Here is a 19,957-nt window from a genome sequence, read left to right on the forward strand (position 1 = left end):
GGAGTCAGGTTCTATTATTTGGTATAAGTGTATCATTGTTCCTAGCAAGCTATGCTGACCAACATCCAGCTCAATCGATGCAACAAGGGCCCACATCCTTCCCGGTTCCGTTCAAGTATATGTCAACTCTCGTGTTGATTTTTTAGTTATATTTGTTCTCGTTGCATTGGATTTTTATCGTATAAAGAGTTATATAAGAACCAACACTGATCGAAGTTGAATCCTAAGGATTTGCTTTCATCTCTCGTGTCCCCATTTTATTTTTCTTGGGTTTTTTCATATAGCCAAACGACATTCTCTACAACTTTGTAGTTGTGAGGTTGACTTTTCTAGCCCGCACCAAGCCATATACGTATCCTGGTTTAACCTAGGTACTTTTAGGAGGGTCTAACCAACCCAGGTGCTCGATGTTGTCCCGAGGTGTGTTTGTCTTGTATACGAGAGCCTCACACCTACACAACCATTGTACACACGGTGCTTTTTGTACCATTCAAAATAAATATTAGTATTTAATAACTTTTAAGAGCAAAACAAGTTTGTTACAAATTAATTCCTTTTTGTGATCAAGAGAAAATGTATAGAAATTGCAAAGTAATTATGGGAGAATGTGTATTATTATTGTTAGTTTTAGATTTACACATAAAGAGTAAGATAATTACAAGAGATGTCAAGAAAAATAAAAAATTAGGCAGTGAAATATCAAATGTGATAATATAGAGAAAGTAAAAGAATTATTACTTAAATGAAAAAAAATAATGGAATTGGATGGCAATTGTTAATCAACTTTGGAGGCAAAGGTGATCTCTAAACAAGTGCTCATGAGGCAAACATATGCATAGAGAAACTTGGTGGTAAAATGAATAAGTTTAAAAATTAATCAAGGATAAGAAAGTATCATTTAAAGTATGACAGAAAAAGTACGATGTATTGGAAAAAGACGAGTCAACAAAGACAAAAAAACCAAGTAGGACAAAGTATGTTGTCTATGACAAATATATACGGATATACAAGACAGTGCAAAAGATGTATACAAGCTAGCTAAACGTATAGAGAAAAGCTAGAGATTTAAGGTAAGTCAAATCTATTAGAAATGAATATAAAAAATGTTTTGGTTAGGGACGATCAAATTAAAGTAAGATGGAAATAATATTTTTGCCACCTATTAAATGAATAATGGAATAATAGAATAGATAAATGGAGATAGTAACTAGGGAATGGTAAATAGAGTTTGTGAGGAGGAAGTAAAAATGATTTTGAAGAAGATGAAGAGAAACAAAGCACTCAACGAGACAATATACCTATTGAATTCTGCATTTCCATGGGTAATATTATGATAACATGGTTAACTAAATTGGTCAAAAAAATTTATATAAAAAATACGAGAGGAGTGGATGAGTGTTTTGATTCTTATATATAAAAATAAAATTAATATTCAAAATAGTGCTAACTATAGGGTATTAAACATATGAGTTACACCATGAAACTATGAAAGAGCAACAGAACAACATTTGAGAGAAAAAACATATATATCAAATAATCAATTTGGTTTTATGCTAAGAAGAAAAAATGCTAAAAGCTATGTTCTGGTCAAGACAACTTATAGAAGGATTTAAAAATAATGAAAAAGATTTGCATATGATTTTCATAGATTTGGAGAAAACTTACCATATAGTCCCAAAGAACTTAATTTGGTAAGTGTTAAGAAATAAAGAGCTCATATATATATTCAAGGGTAGTTACGATCGTTAGAACTACATGTGGTGGTGAGACAATGCTATTCTTAATCAGGCTTGGGTTACATAAAGGGTCCACTTTAAGCTTATACTTTTTTACTTTGATTACAGGTGAAATATCTTCTATTTATATAGAAGTTCCATGGTATATGATCTTCACAAATGATATATTACTTGTTACTAAAGATAGAGATTTTACATAAGCAACTAAAACTTTGGAATAACATACTAGAGAAAAAGGGTTTAAGAATTAGTAAAAAAAAACAGAATATATGAAATACAAGTTTAATATAGAAGCTAGTGAGAGTAATGCTATAATAATACGAAGTATGCCCATTTAACAATGCCATAAAGATACAAATCATATATACGAAGATCATTCCCATATTTTACCCAAAACAAAAAAATATAATTACTCACGAGATTTTTCCTTGTCGAGAAATTTTGGAAGAGGGACTTGTGACTAAACTTCATGCACAGAGGCATATTGACCAAATCACCCTTAACAATCCAAAAAACCCCCCTCTAATTCTTCACCCAGCCAATCATTTACAGGTCATAAGAGAAAAAGGAACGGTTATCTAGAGCTAAGCTTGTTCTTAAACTCGTCTAGTGACGAACACGTCCCTTGGCTAAATTAAATAACTAAACTCAAGGGAAAAGGAGTGATCAAAAGCAGCCTGATCACACTATTTATGCCCAATTCCTAAATCAGCGTAATAGAAAAGAGGGGACAAGAACACTTTTCTGGTTCACGCAACTCTAAAACAACGTACACAAAGTACAGCAGAATTTGAAAGGGGAAGTTTTAGTCCCACGAGTGGATGGTCAGGTCAACTGGACTTCCCATCGTTGACTATAATACTGCATGATGACGCAACTGCCCCTCATGCAAAGCATTCCAAACAAATCTCTTAAATAAAAATAAAAATAAAATAATAATAAAAGATTTCCTCCATGTGATCCAAAAAAAGGTGGGGCGGATATGGGCTGGATGATGGTAGATCCAAATCCAAAATGTATATGGTAATTTTGGATTCATAAAAGAGGTCTGGAACAGTGTTGTCAGTATCAGTATCGGCCCTGAATCCTTGGGCCCGATACTGAGCTGAATCGTGTTCTGTATCGGCCCCAAAAGAATATTTTTTTTTACGTATCAATCATAACATGACACATGTTAAAATTATTAAAATAATATTAAAAAATATTTGTTGATATTTTTTTTTACATTTATTAAAAAATAGCCGATTCAGGCCTGCATCGTATCGAAATTCTGCCCATACTATGCATATCGGCCGATACAAGCCGATAAGCAAAGATACCGATAACATTGGTCTGGAAACTGTGTTAGATTTAGACCAGAGATCTAAACAAACGAATCCAATTCGTACTTTCTGCCGTTTTCCCAACCATAATAAACATGGTCCGGGACTTGGTAAGGGTCCATGATGTTTGGACCGTATTGAAAGCAATCAGATTAGGTTCGGATTACAACTATTGATGGATTCAGAATAATCTAATTGGCCTTAACTATAACTTGGTCATAACATGGGCGTAGAAATGGAGAAGCCTTTCCAAATCTGGATCCACCCTTTTATCCTAATTGGATCTGATTTTGTTCTCAAACAAAGTCAGATATTGAACGGAGTTAGGGCATGAGAACACAACCCACATCCAACTGTTTAGCTCATTGAGCTAGAAGGGTAGCTTACTAAACCCGGACATGTAATTGTTAATCAGTTGGATATGTGATATTAACGGCCTAAAAATATCGGATATGGGCACGAGCGCACATGGATCCGAACCGAAACCAAATCCTCCACCGCCCTAGTTATTATAGAAAAATTAAACAACCAAGATAAATGAAAAGGAAAAAGATTTTAACGTTTTATTCATGTCCCTCCAAATAAAGTCAAGGGCATATTTGGAATCATATATAAACCTAAAAAACCCATCTCCGCATCGAGCCGTCCCCGAAGGCGAACAAACAAAATAAAAAAGCAAAGCCTCTCCGATTACGATTACTCCAACCCTCTCTCTCTCTCTCGCTGTGCCATTGCTGCTCACCTCCCTATCCCGGCAGTCGAACCATCGGCGTTGCTGCCGAGATCGACGGCCCAGATTCATCCGAAACCCTAGAACCGCTCTGCCCCTTTTCCTTTTGGTGGATTCGATTCTTGTTGCTCCAAACACACGTGAAGCTTAGAAACTCAGCAAAGGTTTCAGTATCTCTTCTCGTTATCTACGCAGACTCTCGATTTTTTTCCCTCTTTTCTGGTTCGTGGTTCATCCTCAGAGGCGAATCGGAATTCGTGATGCGAGGGGCGTGAATCTCTGGCGCGTTATGGAAACGGGGATCACGGATGAGTTCGGCGATTCTGGCTTCGGATGCGCGATTGTTGAACTAGGGTTTTCGATCTCTTCGTGCTCGGATTTTCAGGATTCTTGGGATTTCCCTTCCGGTTGATTTGTTTGCTGGCGGAGGTATGGAAAATCTGGCATGCGTTTCATCGGTTTCAAGGAAATTGTCCATTTTTGTTGGAATTTTGGGGTTTTGGGACGGTTGGACTTGGATTTTTCTGGCTTAATATTACTACATTGGTTGATTGGGATAAGTTTTGTTCACGAACTCTTCGATCTGCACTTTTTTGATATCCGCTTACGGAGAATTTAGTGTTCTTACGAGTGCGTGCTTTGTTCAGTTTGAATTGTTTCTCTTGCTTCTGTGGAGGGTGTTTGCGTTCGTTGTGGTTACTTATAGAAATTGTTCCTAAACAAGGAAATGAGAGTTCTTAATATTTTAGGTGCTGGAAATCCTGTCTCTGACTTGTGGGATAAGTCTATGTATTTTTTGAATTTGATTTTGCATAATCTCTCAAAGGGTACTTTTAGCAATTGCTTGTGTAAGATGAAGATCATAGGTATATGGTCTCTGACTCTGTGGGGTGCTGAAACTATCTGCTACTTTGGATCTTTATGAATTTATTGGACTTTCTTTTACATAAATTTCCATTTTTTGATACCCCTGCAGCCATTGCATCCGATCACTTGGTTTATGATTTTCTGATTTGGAGTGAAAAATAATTGATGTACATCTTGGAAGGGAGGATTTAGGTTGGTACCACTTTGTTAAGATAATGCTGCGTTGTATTTGTGGTGGGATGGGGAGGCCCAAGTATTACATGCTCTAATTTGTTCTCTTCCTGCGCCCTAGGATGCATCTGAACTGTTGGTGTTGAGGCAATGTGTGACCAGTGCCTGACCATTTAGGATAGAGCGTGGTTATCAGAAGTACCTGTCTATCCTCAGACACTCACTTCTTTGACATTATTCCTTTGTTGGCTTACGCTCATCAGAGGCTTTAGATTCGGTTCTCTTCTGGAACTTAACTTTTCTACCTAGTCTTCAAGCTATCTTCTCTCATCCTGTCCTTGGTTGTTCTTTAATCTTCATCTTATCATTCTCTTTTGTCTTCCCTTCTTCAATCTTATCAAATTAGCTAATCTATTAAGATAATCTTTGCCTATGTTGTTTTCTTATCTCCATATGTAAGATTTAACTCTATGTGTGTGTGTGTGTGTGTGTGTGTGTGTGTGTGTCTTCTTTCATACTTTATGTTTCTCTTTTGCTAAACTTGGTATCTTTGCACACTCTATTAAATAGTAAGAAGGGAGGAGGGATGTGTTGTTGTTGTTTATTATTAATCCATGAAAATCTTAGTCATGTTTGGGTTGCCAAATCTTGCCTTAACTCTCTTCCATAAATCTCCATATCAGGTATCCTAAAGTCTTTTAGCAAAGAAAAACACATTTAGAAATTTTTTCATATTCTAGACTACTTGCTTCCTTCATCATGCATTATCTTAGAATCAACTCATTCCCCCCCCTGCAATTCATAAGCCAGACATGCCAAATTACAACACTTAGCATAGGAAAATATTTCCTTGGATTTTAAATCAATATAAATGAGCTATTTTCTTTGGTTATGATCTCATATTGTTAAAATCCACATGCAAAGAGTTGGATGTTAAGAATAATAAGAAACTTGTTCTTAAGTGTTACCCTGGCCTACATCACATGGCTATGACTGTGGATACGGGGATACAACTATTATGGTGAAGTTTTTTCAATATGATTGGTAGAGGAGGGGATGGAAAACTTGGTAAAAATGGAGTATCTTGACATAGCTTCTGTCTTACTTTTGTAGATGAAAGTAGATTACTCATTGATTGCTTATACTTTGCCATGTAGATTAGTCATTGATTGTTTATGCCTTGCCATGTAGATTAGTCATTGATGCTTATACTCTGCCATGTTTTGCTTTGGGATGCTATTGATTGCAAGGGTCTAAGTAAGTGCCATGTTGCGTCATTGATTTGAGCAAGCTCTTTTTTGGAAGGAAAGTTTGAGCATTTGATTAATAGAAGAAAAGAGTGACAAGCAACACTGCTGCAAAACATTATAAAAGCACAAGCTCTTTTTTGGAAGGAGATATTGAATATTTGATTAATAGAAGAAAAAGTGACAAGAAACACTGTTGCAAAATAGTATAAAAGCAAAATAGAGAAAACCGTAAAGGGTCAAATAACATTTGGGCAGCTTTCCTAGTCAAGGCGAGCCAATCCATCTCATATCTTAATTTTCCTATTTGTTTTAGAAAATACGCAAAGCAAAGATTGGATCTTAAATATGGATAGTAATAATATTTCCTCTCATGCAATGTTGTAAGTATCGTACCGTATCGTATATACAGTACGATACATATAGTTACTTTATGAGTTTTGCGATACACTATACACTTGTATCATGATACGAGTGTGTATCATACCCATATCCAGTGTATCGTATCGTACGATATGCCTTTCGCACACTTTTAAAAAACCGAAAGTTACTTTTTTTCATTTTGGGTTTTAAATACCTTTTGAGGGTCCGACTTCTCCATTTGTCTAGAGGCCATTAGAATCATCTTGCATGGCAATAGGGCACTCAAGTAATGATTGGAAACTGATTGAAAATCGAGTGCAACTATTGCCATAATATTTTTGTTTAACTAATATTATAGTATGAATCTTGTGGCATGTTCTTAATTGCAAGATATTCAATAATTTGCATTGTTCTTGTGCGATATACATGCAATGTTATCTACGATTCTATATTAGTTGATGTTTGATGATGTCTTATGCGGCGCATAGAGTCATAAATGCTTCTTATGTGATTTTATGGTTGTATTTTATGCAATTCATCATTGTTTTAACTTTCATGTGATATGATTTTTTAGATTTTTTGCTAATTTTTTCTGATTTTTCTTTATTTTTTTTGGTTATTTGAATTTTTTTTATTAAAAATTTATGATACATTTATGATACGATACAATATGGTGTTACTTTGGGCCCGACTGATACGGGTAACGATACAATACTTACAACCTTGCTCTCATGTATTTGAGAAGCGCTCCACTTTTTCCAACCAAATCTGCCACTATGGTAGAAAAAGCCATCATTTCCATACCAGCCTCCATTTTTCCCCTCTTCTAAATTCAAGAGACTAAAATGATCTGGGGCAGTGGATGTATTGCTTTGTGGAGGTGACTTGTTCAATTTACATACGTATTATTAAAACAGAAAAGGAAGCAAAATTGAATATTTTAATGGAACCATTAGTGTCCAATCAACTTGCCGTCGTAAGATTTCAGAAAAGAAATACATTATAGGATATATCATATGTAGGGGTGTGAAGAAGTTGAACCTCTGCCAAAAGTGGGTGGGTTTAGACCTAGATCCAACTAGGAGTTGTTTGGCACCGGATTTGGACCCCGGTTTAATATTCATACTATTTCATAATTTGCAATTTTCATGTGAGATATGCATGCATTCATAGCATATTATCTATAATATTGAATGGTCGATGCCCTATGCTATACATAATTGTTTAATATGTGATATTATAGTTTTAAACAATATAACAGGTTGACGTTGTCAATATGCATGTGAAGCAAGATAACTAGGTTGACACCTCAGTTAGTTGGGTGTTAGTATGCATGTGAAGCAAGATATCTTGTTGAAAACTTAACTTCTTATTTAATCAAACTTTTAGAAAACACTTTCTTTTAGGTATGATTCTCATTACCGTCGAAGAACTGAAAGGCCAATAAATCTGAAATTTATTTGGACCGATAAAATCCCTCCTTTAAATGCACCGATAATAATAGAGTGGCGAGTTTCACAACTCAACAGATATCCGATTGGGCCAAAGATCTCTTATCCCTTTTAGAAACTCCAATAGGCCGATCACTTGTGGGGGACTTTACCATTCCCATAGACTACATCAAAGGGCCAATTGATTTCCTAGTACCAAGCCAATCAGGCTGATAATCCTCATAGCAAGCTAGATGTGTCAATTACCCTTATTTAGTAAGGTACCCGTACTCCGATAAGGTTGTCAAGGGTTGATATATCATCTAATCAGCGGTTTACTTGCATTTATGTGAACGAACATTTAAATTCAATAAAAACAATATTCTTTCAGAATAAAAGATTTTGAAATCATTTGAAAAGTAACTTTCATTTGATTTTCAACGCTAAATCCACTTTTTCGAGTAACACATTATTCAATTAACTCAAAGAAGATGAAACTAAAATGAAAATTAAAAGCATATTTGAATTCATAAAACTTGTATCTAATTACTTCTTTTAAAACAGTTTTTAAAAACCATTGACTTTTAAAAAATAATGTAAAAATTCAATTTAACTTGAGGGAGGTTCATAATCATATTTACTAAAAACAAGACTTTTTGATTTTTTAGAAAAATCAATAATTTTAGAAAAATAAATAAAATATAATAAGTTATTCAGTGTATGAGATTTACTTTCAAATTATGCAAGGGGAAAAGGTTAACTTTTGAACATTCATAACTAAAATTATAAATCACTAAATTCAATTACTTATAATCACAAATTTATCAAAAAACCATAATCATCATTATTAAAAAAATGAATTCAAGAAAGTCTAGATCTAATCACCGAAAAGTATTAACTAATTGTTTACTTAGCTGGATTTAACTATAGAAACTATAACTAATTATTCAAAGAACTAACTTGAGGCAAGCCTAATCTTAATTATTAATACTATAATTGCTTACAAAAGCTAATTTAAGTAAATATAATTACTACAATTATAAATAATCACTTATCTGACAACCATACTTGGCCGACCCCCTTAGCTCCTAACTTTCATAGCAAAATGCCAAATAAAGAAAAAATTGTATATAAGGTTTGACATTCGATCATGCTACGTGTTCAATTTTTATTTTTGCAACTCATACATGATGACACCTAATTGCTTGAGGTGTCAACTGTTATTTAGCATCACATACATGTTGCCACATAGCTGGTTGAGGTTCAACCTGTTATCTTACTTCACATGCATATTGACACGCAGCTAGTTGAAGAGTCAACCTTGTTATCTTGCTTCACATGCTAGTTGAGGTGTCAACCTATTATCTTGCATGAGATGAATGTTGGTACCTAACTGGTTGAGGTGTCAACTTGTTATCTTGCATTACTGGTATATTGACATCCAGTTGGTTGAGGTATCAACTTGTTATCTTGAATCACATCTATGTTGATGCTAACACTTGTTCTGACTGGATTGGGACCAAAGGATTTGGAATTGATAATGATGCTTAATGCAAAAGACAAAGGTGCATCATAGTTCAAAATGTAAGGTAGTCACTTATGCATAAAGGCAATTGAAGGATTATGAATGAAACTATCCAACACATGACCTAGGATTGACATCAATGGTTTTGCCTTGAAAATTTAGAGACACGATCTTTATGGAGAGAAAATTTAGATATCTTGATCAAAAGAGTCTAAAGTTATTCAATTTAATAAAAAAAAGAGTTGAACATGACAAATGTGATAGATGGAACTTTTAAAGGTACAATTCTATAATGCACCATCATCCATGTAAAGCCAGCATAATTGCAAATGCATTGAGTTGGAAAAAAATATTGAGGCAGCGTTTCATACGTAATGAGTTTGAAAGTCCAACCAATATTCATCCAAAAATTGGAGATGCATGGAAAGATGTTCCTCCATTGAAACTTTTAGAAGGATGAAGTTGAAAATAATTGAAACCAGACTTGGATATTCAGGAGATGGTATCTTGACATACAAGAATTGGTTTTGTGTTCCAAATGAAACAAGTAAAAATAAAAAATATTAGAAAAATCCCATTGAAATCAATATTCTATTTCGCACATGCACTACTATGATGTACAAAACTTATAAAGCAAGTACGGGTAGAACATGAAAAAAGAAATTGCTTTGAATCCTAGTGTTTGACATGTCAACAAGCTAAGGTGGAACACTAGAATCCCAATGGCTTAATGCAACACTTGTCCATTCTTGAGTGAAAATGGGAGAACTTGGCCATAGATTTCATTATTGGTCTGACAAGGACTACAAATGGTGGCAATGCAATTTAAGCACTTGTGGAATTTAGAAAGAGCTTGAAGGAAATTTATATGATTGTTTACCAACGTTTAATTTAACATTAGATGGCCTCATATGAAGCATTATGTTGAAAAAAATGTAGGTCAAGAGAAAGAAAGCTCATGGAACTAAAGCTAGTTTAATAAACAGCATAAAAGATAAAATTAATTAGTGATAATTTATGCATTGCCCAAGCCAAGGAAAGAGTTATGATGATTGTCACATAAAGAGCATTGGGTTTCAAATTAGGAACCATGTATTGTTTAAAGCATCTCCCTATCTAAAGAAGATCTGAATCTAGTGGTCCAGGAACTCAATGCAGACCCTAGTGTAGCTGATCAAGCTCCAAGATCCAAGCTCCATTTACTGGAAGTTGTGGGACCCACCCCAGGGGCGCCACCTCATCAGCCCAACATTGAAGACACAGTGGGACCCACTTATGGGTCGCCCCTTCCTGTTTCTGGAGGTCAAGGATTAGTGCGACCCACCCCTTGGGCGCCCCAACCTGATTATGGAGATCATAGAACTCATGTAGCCCTCTTGAAGGATCCCTCTAAATATGGTCATGAGGAAGTCCAAGGGCTAGACCTAATTTTAGAGGTTGACTCTATTTTTAGGGTTGCTCCAAGTAGGCTTACCCAAGGTTAGCCTATGCTATCTAGGTGTTAACTAAAAATAGGTTTTTCTTATTGAATTCTTATTGTAACTTGTGAAGGCTTTAAGAGCCCTAGCTAGGCCTATATATAAGGCCTCATTTTGTAGATAAGTTATGAAAGAACTTGAAATTGATTCCTCTCAAAATCGCCTCTCTCTCTCTTGCGATTCCCTATCCCTTGCGCTCGTCTCTCTCTCTCTCTCTCTAAGGGCTAATCCCTTCTCTCTTTGGACAGATTGATCCATAGTGGGTATATTCTTCCTAGTGAACCAAGGCTGCAACCAAGGCTCACCCGAACTGGTGCAGTCAACATCAAACCAACGACGGTCTCGACCTTCTCAAGCCCAAACCGTGGAACCTTGTTCTTTCCCAGTTGAACCAAAACTGTAGCATACCACAACCTATAAGTCATCCTAGGCCTTGCCTTAACCCCCAAACCGGGTTTAGAAGCCCCAATCCCAAATCTGCCCAAAACTAAAAATCTGATGAACCCTATTTTTAGTCAGAATTAGAAAAATCACCAATCCCAATTTGTAAGGAGTTTGAGTCTGAATTTTGGACTCACCCTTAGGATATCTAGTTTAATCCCTCCAAAAATCTTGATTTATTAATGCATTGGTGTAGAGATATTAATTTTCCAAATCGAGTCTGTTTTAACCAAACCCAGTCTAGCCTGTAGAAACCCTAACCTGACCTGCCAGTTGCTCGAGCCAATTCTCCGAAAATACTAAGCCTTTGACCCTGAAATTTTACCTAGACCTAGTCCTAGATGTCCAGAACCTTTCCCTCAAATTTAAGAATTTTTTGTGGTGCCGTTTGGGTGTAGTGAATTTTCTACCGAAATCTATCAAAACCCGGACTACCCTGTTACTTGAATTTGACTTTGACTTAACCGAGTCCACCTAAGTCCTCTAAAACCTAACCTTAAGACCCAACCACTCATCACTCCCTCTAAAGGAATCATGAGATTTGAAAAGGAAATCTGGGTTCAAAATTTATTGGACCATTTGAGGTTCTAGAAAGTGTGAGAGAGGTTGCACATAAAATTGCCTTTCTTTTTGATCTATCAAATATCCATAATGTGTTCCATGTGTTGATGCTAAGGAAATATGAGTCAGGGTTATCACATATTGTAAATTATGAGCCAATCTAGATTATAAATGATTTGATATATAGTGGAGCAACATGTTCGAGCAATAGAGCAGAAAGAGCGGATTTTGAGATCGAAGGTGGTATGAATAGTAAAAGGCTTATGGAAATATGAATCAACAGAATAAGCCACTTAAGTATATGAAGAGAAATCGAGAGCAAAATATCTTGATTGAGGACTGAATTTCTTTGTGATGTAATATACTTCCTTTAATTTCACTAGTTTTTGTAAAAGTCAAAACAAGGTCATTGTTTTTTTAAGTATTGTGGGGGATGACTATAAAGAGAAAAAAAAGATATAATATCAATTTTTTAATGTCAATAAATCTAAAAATATTTATATCACCTCAGCTAAATGGGTGCCAACATAGATATGATGCAAGATAATAAGCTTACACTTCAACTAATTAGGTGTCAATATGTATGTGATGCAAGATAATAAGTTGACACCTGAACTAGTTGGATGTCCACATGGCACATGCATGTGATGCAAGATAACATGTTGGCACCTTAATTAAGGTGGTGTCAACATGCATGTTAAGCAAGGTAACAAGGTTGAGACCTCAACCAGTTGGGTGTCAACATATATGTGAAGCAAGATAACAAGTTCACACCTTAATTAGCTAGTTGTCAAGATACATGTGATGCTAAATAACAAGTTGACACTTCAACTAATTAGGAGTCATCATGCATGAGTTGCAAGAATAAACGTCTTATACCTAGCTTGACTGAATGTTATTACCAGTGTTGTAAGTATCGTACTATACATATCATTGCTTTTGGTTTTTGCGATACGATACACACTAGTATCGCGATATGAGTGTGTATCGTACCCGTATTTGGTGTATCATACGGTACACTCCTGTATCGACCCGTATCTTATGATACAAGGTGTATACGAGTGTGTATCAACGTACTTTAAAAAAGTTGAAAGTTGTCTTTTTTTATTTTGGGTTTTAAATACTTTTTGAGGGCCGACTTCTTCGTTTTTCTAGAGGCCATTAGAAGGAAACCCACGCTCCTTAGGAGCCATAAGAGCAATTTGGGAGTCAATTCATACGCTAAGGAGAGGGCGTTTGTAATTTTTTCAAGTAAGAGCGCATTTCTACCATTTTTCCATTCAAGGAAGTGGGTTAAGGTAAAAAATCCTTATTCTTTGTTTCTTATTGAGTTTTTTTTTTGGAATATGACATCAGAGGATCCGGCATGACAATGAGGCACTCAAGTAATGAGTGAAAACAGATTAAAAATCAAGTGCAACTATTGACAAAATACATTTTTGGGTGGTATCTTTTGGTTAAAGCATCATTTAGCCATGACATCTTAATGTTGCCGCATGCATGTTAAGAAAATTGTTGGATGCCTTGAAATGACAATGCCAACAATTACTTGATGGTCTGAGAGGAAAAAGACAAAAATGGGGTATGCAAAGCCCTGAGAGGATGCGTATGATGAAAGATGAGCTCTCTACTTCTGATCCTATAACCCCTAGCATAGGATCAGAAGTAGAAAGTTCTATAACGAAGGAGAAATGTGTGGTTGATGTAGTAGTGCCACCATGAGTGTAAAAAGAAGATGAGGAGAAAAAAGAGTTCTTCTAGAGAAGGTAGAGCTGCAGGCTCTATGAGAAGCTTTTTCCCTCTTAAGACTGCCCTTGGGGTGCAACCCGACATTCGTATTGCTATGACTCCTCAACATTTGGTCGAGCAAGCAAATGTTGTTGGGAGATGGTTCTTTGATGACTGCATTCCTTTCAATGAGACAAATTTCTTTCATTTTCAGGTTATGACAAATGCCATAACCAGTATTGGGCCTGGATACAAGATGCCTTCATGTCATGTTTTGAGAGAAAAAGTTTTAGATACTAATGTGAAGAAGTGAAGGCATACTGTGATGAGATGAGGCAGTCATGGAGATAAACTGGAGGTAGCATCATGGCAGATGTGTGTACAAAGGGACTATGTTTTTGAAGTCAATTGATCTGTCTGATATACTCACGACAACATATGTATTGCTCATAATTTTTTATCTGGTTGTGCAAGAGGTTGCACCTCAAAATATTGTGCAATTTATTACTGATAATGCATCAAATTATAGGGCATCATGTAAAGAATTGATAGAAAATTTTGGGACATTCTTGAGGTTTTATATAATATGTTTTAAAAAAACTTGGTTATTTAACACTTAATTGTTCATAAACTTGGTTATTTTGTTTTTGTTTTTGTTTATGTAGTATGAAAGTATGAGTCTTGTGTCATGTTCTTAATTGCAAGATATTTAATATTTTGCATTGTTCTTGTGAGATATGCATGCAATATTATCTATGATTCTATATTAGTTGATGTTTAATGATGTTTTATGTGGCTCATAAAAACATAAATGCGTCATATGTGATTTTATGGTTTTATTTTGTGCAATTCATCATTGTTTCATGTGTTATGATTTTTTTTAGAATTTTTGCTATTTTATCTGATTTTCTTATTTTTTTGAATTTTTGGATTTTTTAATTAAAAAATTATGATATTTTATGATATGGTCTTAATTTGGTCCCGACTGATACTCTTAACAATGCGCTATAGTTAAAACCAATTAAGAAACAATTAGTTATACCTTTTTGTGATTAGATCTAGATTTTCTTGAATTAGTTTTCCTAATAATGATGATTATAGTTTTGCTAAATTAGTTATTGTCAGTAATTGAATTTATTGAATTATAGTTTTAGTTTTGAATATTGAAAAGTTAAATTTTCTCCTTACGTAATTTGAAAGTAAATCCCATAAACCAAATGATTGATAATATCTTTTTTATTTTTCTAAAAATTATTGATTTCTCTAAAAATCACGAAGTTTGATTTTTATTAAATATGATTTAACAACCTCCCTCAAGCCAAACTAAATTTCTAGATTGTTTTTGAAAAATCATTGAGTTTTCAAAATTGTTTTAAAAGAAGTAATTAACTATAAGTTTTATGTATTTAATTATGGTTTTAAGTATCATTTTAGTTTTATCTTATTTGAGTTGATTGAAAACTGTGTTACTCAGAAAATAGGATTTTATTGAAAATTAAATGAAAGTTCTATTTTAAATGATTTCAAAATATTTTATTCTAGAATTTAAGTATTTGAAATTAAATGTTCATTCACATAAATGCAAGTTGATTGCAGAATGAATGGTATATTGACCTCCGATAACCTTATCGAGGTGCGGGACCCTATTAAAAATGGGTAATTAGCCGTTTGGTTTGTTATCGTTCTAGTTGACTTAACCTTGGGAAATCAAGTGTTTCTTTGACGTAGTCTATGGGAAATGTGGAGTCCCCCACTAGTGGTCGTCCCATTAGAGTTTCCGAAAGAGGTATGAGATCTTTAGCCCGATCAAATATCCGATGGGTGGTAAATCCACCACCGGTATTGTTATCGGCCCATTTGAAGTAAGGTGAGGTTTTATCGGCCTTAATAGAATTGAGATTTATCGGCCTTTTAGATCCTCAGTGAGAACATTTACAAACATGCTATAATCGAGTAGCTATATTGTTTAATGGTCGAGGGGGCCAGAACTGGTTTAGGGCCGCAAAATGTGTAGAGGAACCCAAAACTACCAATGGATACATTTTAGAATCCTAGTCCTTCAGATCTTCAATGGGAATGTGAATTGGATCTAAAAGAAACTATTTTCTAAAAATTTGATTAAGTTGCGTATTTGCCAGCATTTGAAAGCAAGTTTCATGAATTTGCAAAACGATTTACAAAATGTTTTAAAATATGTTTTATTGTTTTGTATATGTACCACATTTTGGAAAGCCAATTTCATTGTTCAAATGAAATTTCAAAAGTGATTTAAGATCTATTTTGTTATCTTTTTGTAAATGTCTTTTCAACTACCATTTTTGGAAACTCAAAAACCTATTTATTGAAGTTGTAATTAATTGTTTACTGAGCATGTAGCTCATTAATCATTTTTATTATTTTAGAGTGAGAATTTTGATAGAAATAACAAGAATTTATAGAGTTTCTCACAAGATACTTCGATGAGGATATCGACAAGGAAGTCAAGCATCTTATCCTTCTTGGAGTTATCAGTTTGATCTAATGGAAGACATTGCAACAATGTTGTTAAAAGCATGCCTCAAGGCGCAAAAAGCATGCATCGTCACAAAGCGAAGGCCCTTTGGCCCTTGAGACACACTAAAAAGCGCAATAGCCTATGAGGCGCACGTCTCATGGTGAGGTGCACCTTACTGGCTTCATGTCAAATAGGGGTCAAAGCCCTCATTTGACCCAAAATAGGGGAGGGCCGATTCATTAGGGCACTCCCCCTCTCGTCTCTCGTCCTCCCTCTCGTCTCTCTCTCTCCTCCGAAAGATGAAGAAGAAGAAGAAAATCATCATCGGTATGTATGTCTCCCTCTCTCTCGCCCTCCCTCTCTCTGTCTTGTCTCTTGCTGTCTCCCTCTTTCTCTATGGCTCTCCCTCTAACGTTGAATTCTTTTTTGCAGTTTTACTTCAAATGTTGAATTCTTTTTTATTTAAAGTTCTTATTAGATGAAATTGTGTCAGTTTCTTGTTTTGCATTTGTATTTTATCTCTTCCTATTCACATTACTTGTGTTGTTGTGAAACATGTATGCATGTAAACAATGATTGCAGTTTTAATTGGAACGTTGAATTCCTTTTGTTTTTAAGTTCTTATTAGATGAAATTGCATATCAGTTCTTATTAGATGAAATTGCATATCCGTTTTTAGGTTATTATTAGATGAAATTGCATGTCTTTTGGCATTTGCATTAAATGAATTGTATTCTCATATTAATGTTACTTTTACATGTTAATCTCATATTTTTTGGTATTTATTTAAGATTTTTTATTTCTTATTGTTTGTTGCTTCATCAATAAAGCATTTCTTTTAATTATTTGTGTTTTAGATATTTTTTTAAAGTTTTTTTAAGTTTTCAATTTTTTTGAGGCTTACGTTTTATGTCTAGAAGCTTATGCCTCGTTTTAGTTTTTGGTAGAGCGCTTCACGATGCCTCAATGCTTTCCACAACATTGCATTGTAATCATATCACAATTGTCTTCATCCTATACTGGTGATTTCAGTGAAAGTTTACTTATTAGCTAGAGTTGTAAGAATGTTCTATAAATGATCATATTCTTCAGGTTTATTTAAGACCTGCAGACAGCCTATAGTCACCTATGCCATTCAAGGTAATTTCTCGGTGATGGTTTTTCTTGGAGAGATTTTCAACAACTGTTTTTTCTTGGAAAATTCTCGGGAGTTTTAAAAAATTAAAAAATATATAAAATAATAAGAAAGATAATAAAACAATATGTTTTGTATCAATTTTTCTTGGAAAATATAATAAAATAAGTTTGGAAAGTATTTAAAATATAAAAGAAACAAAAAATTTAAAAAATGGCTTAAAATATACAAATAGGGAATTTTTTAAAAAATTTGCGAACATATCACGATAAAATCGCTATATTATTGTGATATTTTCATATCTGGTGATATTTTACCGATATTATCGACTTACTTGATTTTGCCGATTTTATTGCAATATTTTCAAAATATTGTTGATATCGGTGACACTGGTCACACCCCAAAATAGGCTCCTAGAAGCCTTCACTCTAAGCTTTCAAAATCCTTGAGGTTTCCCCACACTACATGATAATCCCACATGAGGGGGTGTTTCACAACCTCTTATTCATGTCTGATTAATAAGCTTGAGAGTTTGTTTTGGTACACAATCTCAGCCATCATTTGATATAAAAGGCTAACTTCAATTTGTAGTCTTCTAAAACCGAAGCCTCCTCTGTCTCTCATCAAAGAGATCAAATCCCAATTAACTTGGTGCATCTTCTTCTCTTCATCTAGTCTACTCTAGAGAAAGCCCACAGTTAGTTTCTTATCTTTTTTTTTCAATTTTTTGAGGGACTTTGAAAAGAAGTATAAGGAAAATTAGTGTGCTATTCATCATGTGTTTAATGAGCATATAATCCTAGTCGGTAATGAGAGGTACCTCCCTTTCCTCTTTTTTTGGTTCAATCTGTCGAGGATTCACTCCCCATACTTATGCCTCTAAACCCCTTTTGGTGAGTTGCATACCTGAATGCTTATGCCCGAAATGCTTGACCTATGATTGGAGCTGTTATCCACATTGGACAATAATAGTTTGCTTCTATTTTCATTGATATACAGCCTAGACATCATGGAGAAACTCTTTATTGTGAGTCCACGCTTTTGGTTTTTTATTAGTTATTTTCAACAAAGCCCCCAATCACTATTTTTTCAGAACAAGGTGTAACTTGCGATAAAGATTCCTTATTTTACATGATAGTTTAAATCTTAGACACAACAAAATGATAAACAATGCTAAATCTGTTGAAGTTCTAATGCTAAAACGCAAAATTGGATGTATTGTATCATTACTTGGATTATTTTGTATATATGTATGTACATGTGGTAAATATCTCGCGATTTGTTATGTAGAGATATCTCCTTAATTGGGTGTCACTGTGATAACACTCTTAGAAAAGGCGGCTATCGATTCAATGGGTAGCTTGGGGAAGAAGGGTTAATGGCCCCAAGTGATGGGTATAGAGAGAGAGAGAGAGAGAGAGAGAGACTCCTAACACCCAAGAGGCTGAATTCTGATAATGTTTGATAGAGAAAACTCATTACATGCGGGTATATAAGCACCATCCCTAAACTAAATGGGTCACCTAACATGACTAACCCATATGACCCTAAACTACCCAAATATCCCCCTCTAGTTCCTACTGAAGGCTTTTTTTTTGCCTTTATATTCTTTACCAGCTGAACCCGCTATCCGGGCTGAACCTGCTTGTGCCACCCTAGGGAGGGCCCTAACACGTGCGCCTCTTAGAAGATGAGGTCATCTGTGAAAAGAATGAGTTAGTGGTGGGATGCCTGGTATGACAAGCCCCTTAAGAAAACCTGCGTCGGTGGTTGTTCTAAGTAAAGCATTTAACTCACGATAGGTTGTTTCCAACTATAACGAGGATAAGGGTTCTCCTTATCTTATACCCCTTCCGATGGGGAAGAAAAGACCCATCTCGTTGTTGATGAACACAAATATGGTCCAGCTTACCCACATCCTTCTCTAAGCTATGTAATGAAATATGCGGAAAAGAAATATATGTCCTACAATGGACATTCACACATAGAAAGCAAAGAACAAGTCCAAAAGAGGATACACACAAAAGCCAATAATGGCTTGAAAGCATAAAATCTTATAAAGGAACAAAGAGGCTTGAAGAAGCCACACGTTACAAAGGGGGGGACCCCACTTATTTATAGGGAAGAGAGGAGTGAGAGAGAGTTAGAGAAAAGAGAGAGAGAGGCACCATTGGGAGTCCCAACAAGGTGTCGTTGGGCTCCCAACGGGTGTGCATTTAATGCACAAAAAAGACAAAAATAAAACAAAAAAAGAAATAAGTGAAAAAGAAAAGAAAAAAGAAGAAAAGGGAAAAAGACTACAATGCCCCTATTGGGCGAGTTTACAGAAATACCCCTTATCGGGTAGGTGGATAAATATATATATATATATAATTATATATATATATAAATATATTGATTACATGTATTTTAACACCCTCCCTCAAGCTTTACGGGGATACAACCGAAAGCTTGTTGAGAAGAAACATGAAACGAGGAGCAACAAGGGCTTTAGTGAAGAAGTCCGCCAACTGGTACTCGGATGTGACGTAGGGCAGTGCTATGGTTCATTTTAGGTATTCATCTCGAACATAGTGGTAGTCCATCTCTATGTGTTTAGTACGCTTATGGAAGGTGTGATTGCTTGCAATATAAATAGCACTCTTATTATCACAATACATCTTCGAAGGAGTTGAGATGATTATGCCCATATCACTGAGGAGACTTCTAAGCCACACATGCTCCATGGT

At 35.0% G+C, this 19,957-nt stretch overlaps 1 protein-coding gene across 1 annotated transcript in view; it reads left to right on the forward strand.

Moving 5' to 3' along the window:
• The first annotated feature begins 3,697 nt into the window (after positions 1–3,697).
• Positions 3,698–19,957, forward strand: part of LOC149814727 (uncharacterized) — a 109,655-nt gene continuing 93,395 nt past the window's right edge. Inside the window, exon 1 of the mRNA XM_089988489.1 lies at positions 3,698–4,217. The gene's annotated coding sequence lies outside the window, so the exon portion shown is untranslated. The remainder of the gene's footprint in view (positions 4,218–19,957) is intronic.

The sequence above is a fragment of the Nuphar pumila genome, chromosome 15 (genome assembly GCF_984573655.1).
Source record: "Nuphar pumila chromosome 15, dmNupPumi1.hap1.1, whole genome shotgun sequence".
In the NCBI taxonomy this organism is placed as follows: domain Eukaryota; kingdom Viridiplantae; phylum Streptophyta; class Magnoliopsida; order Nymphaeales; family Nymphaeaceae; genus Nuphar; species Nuphar pumila.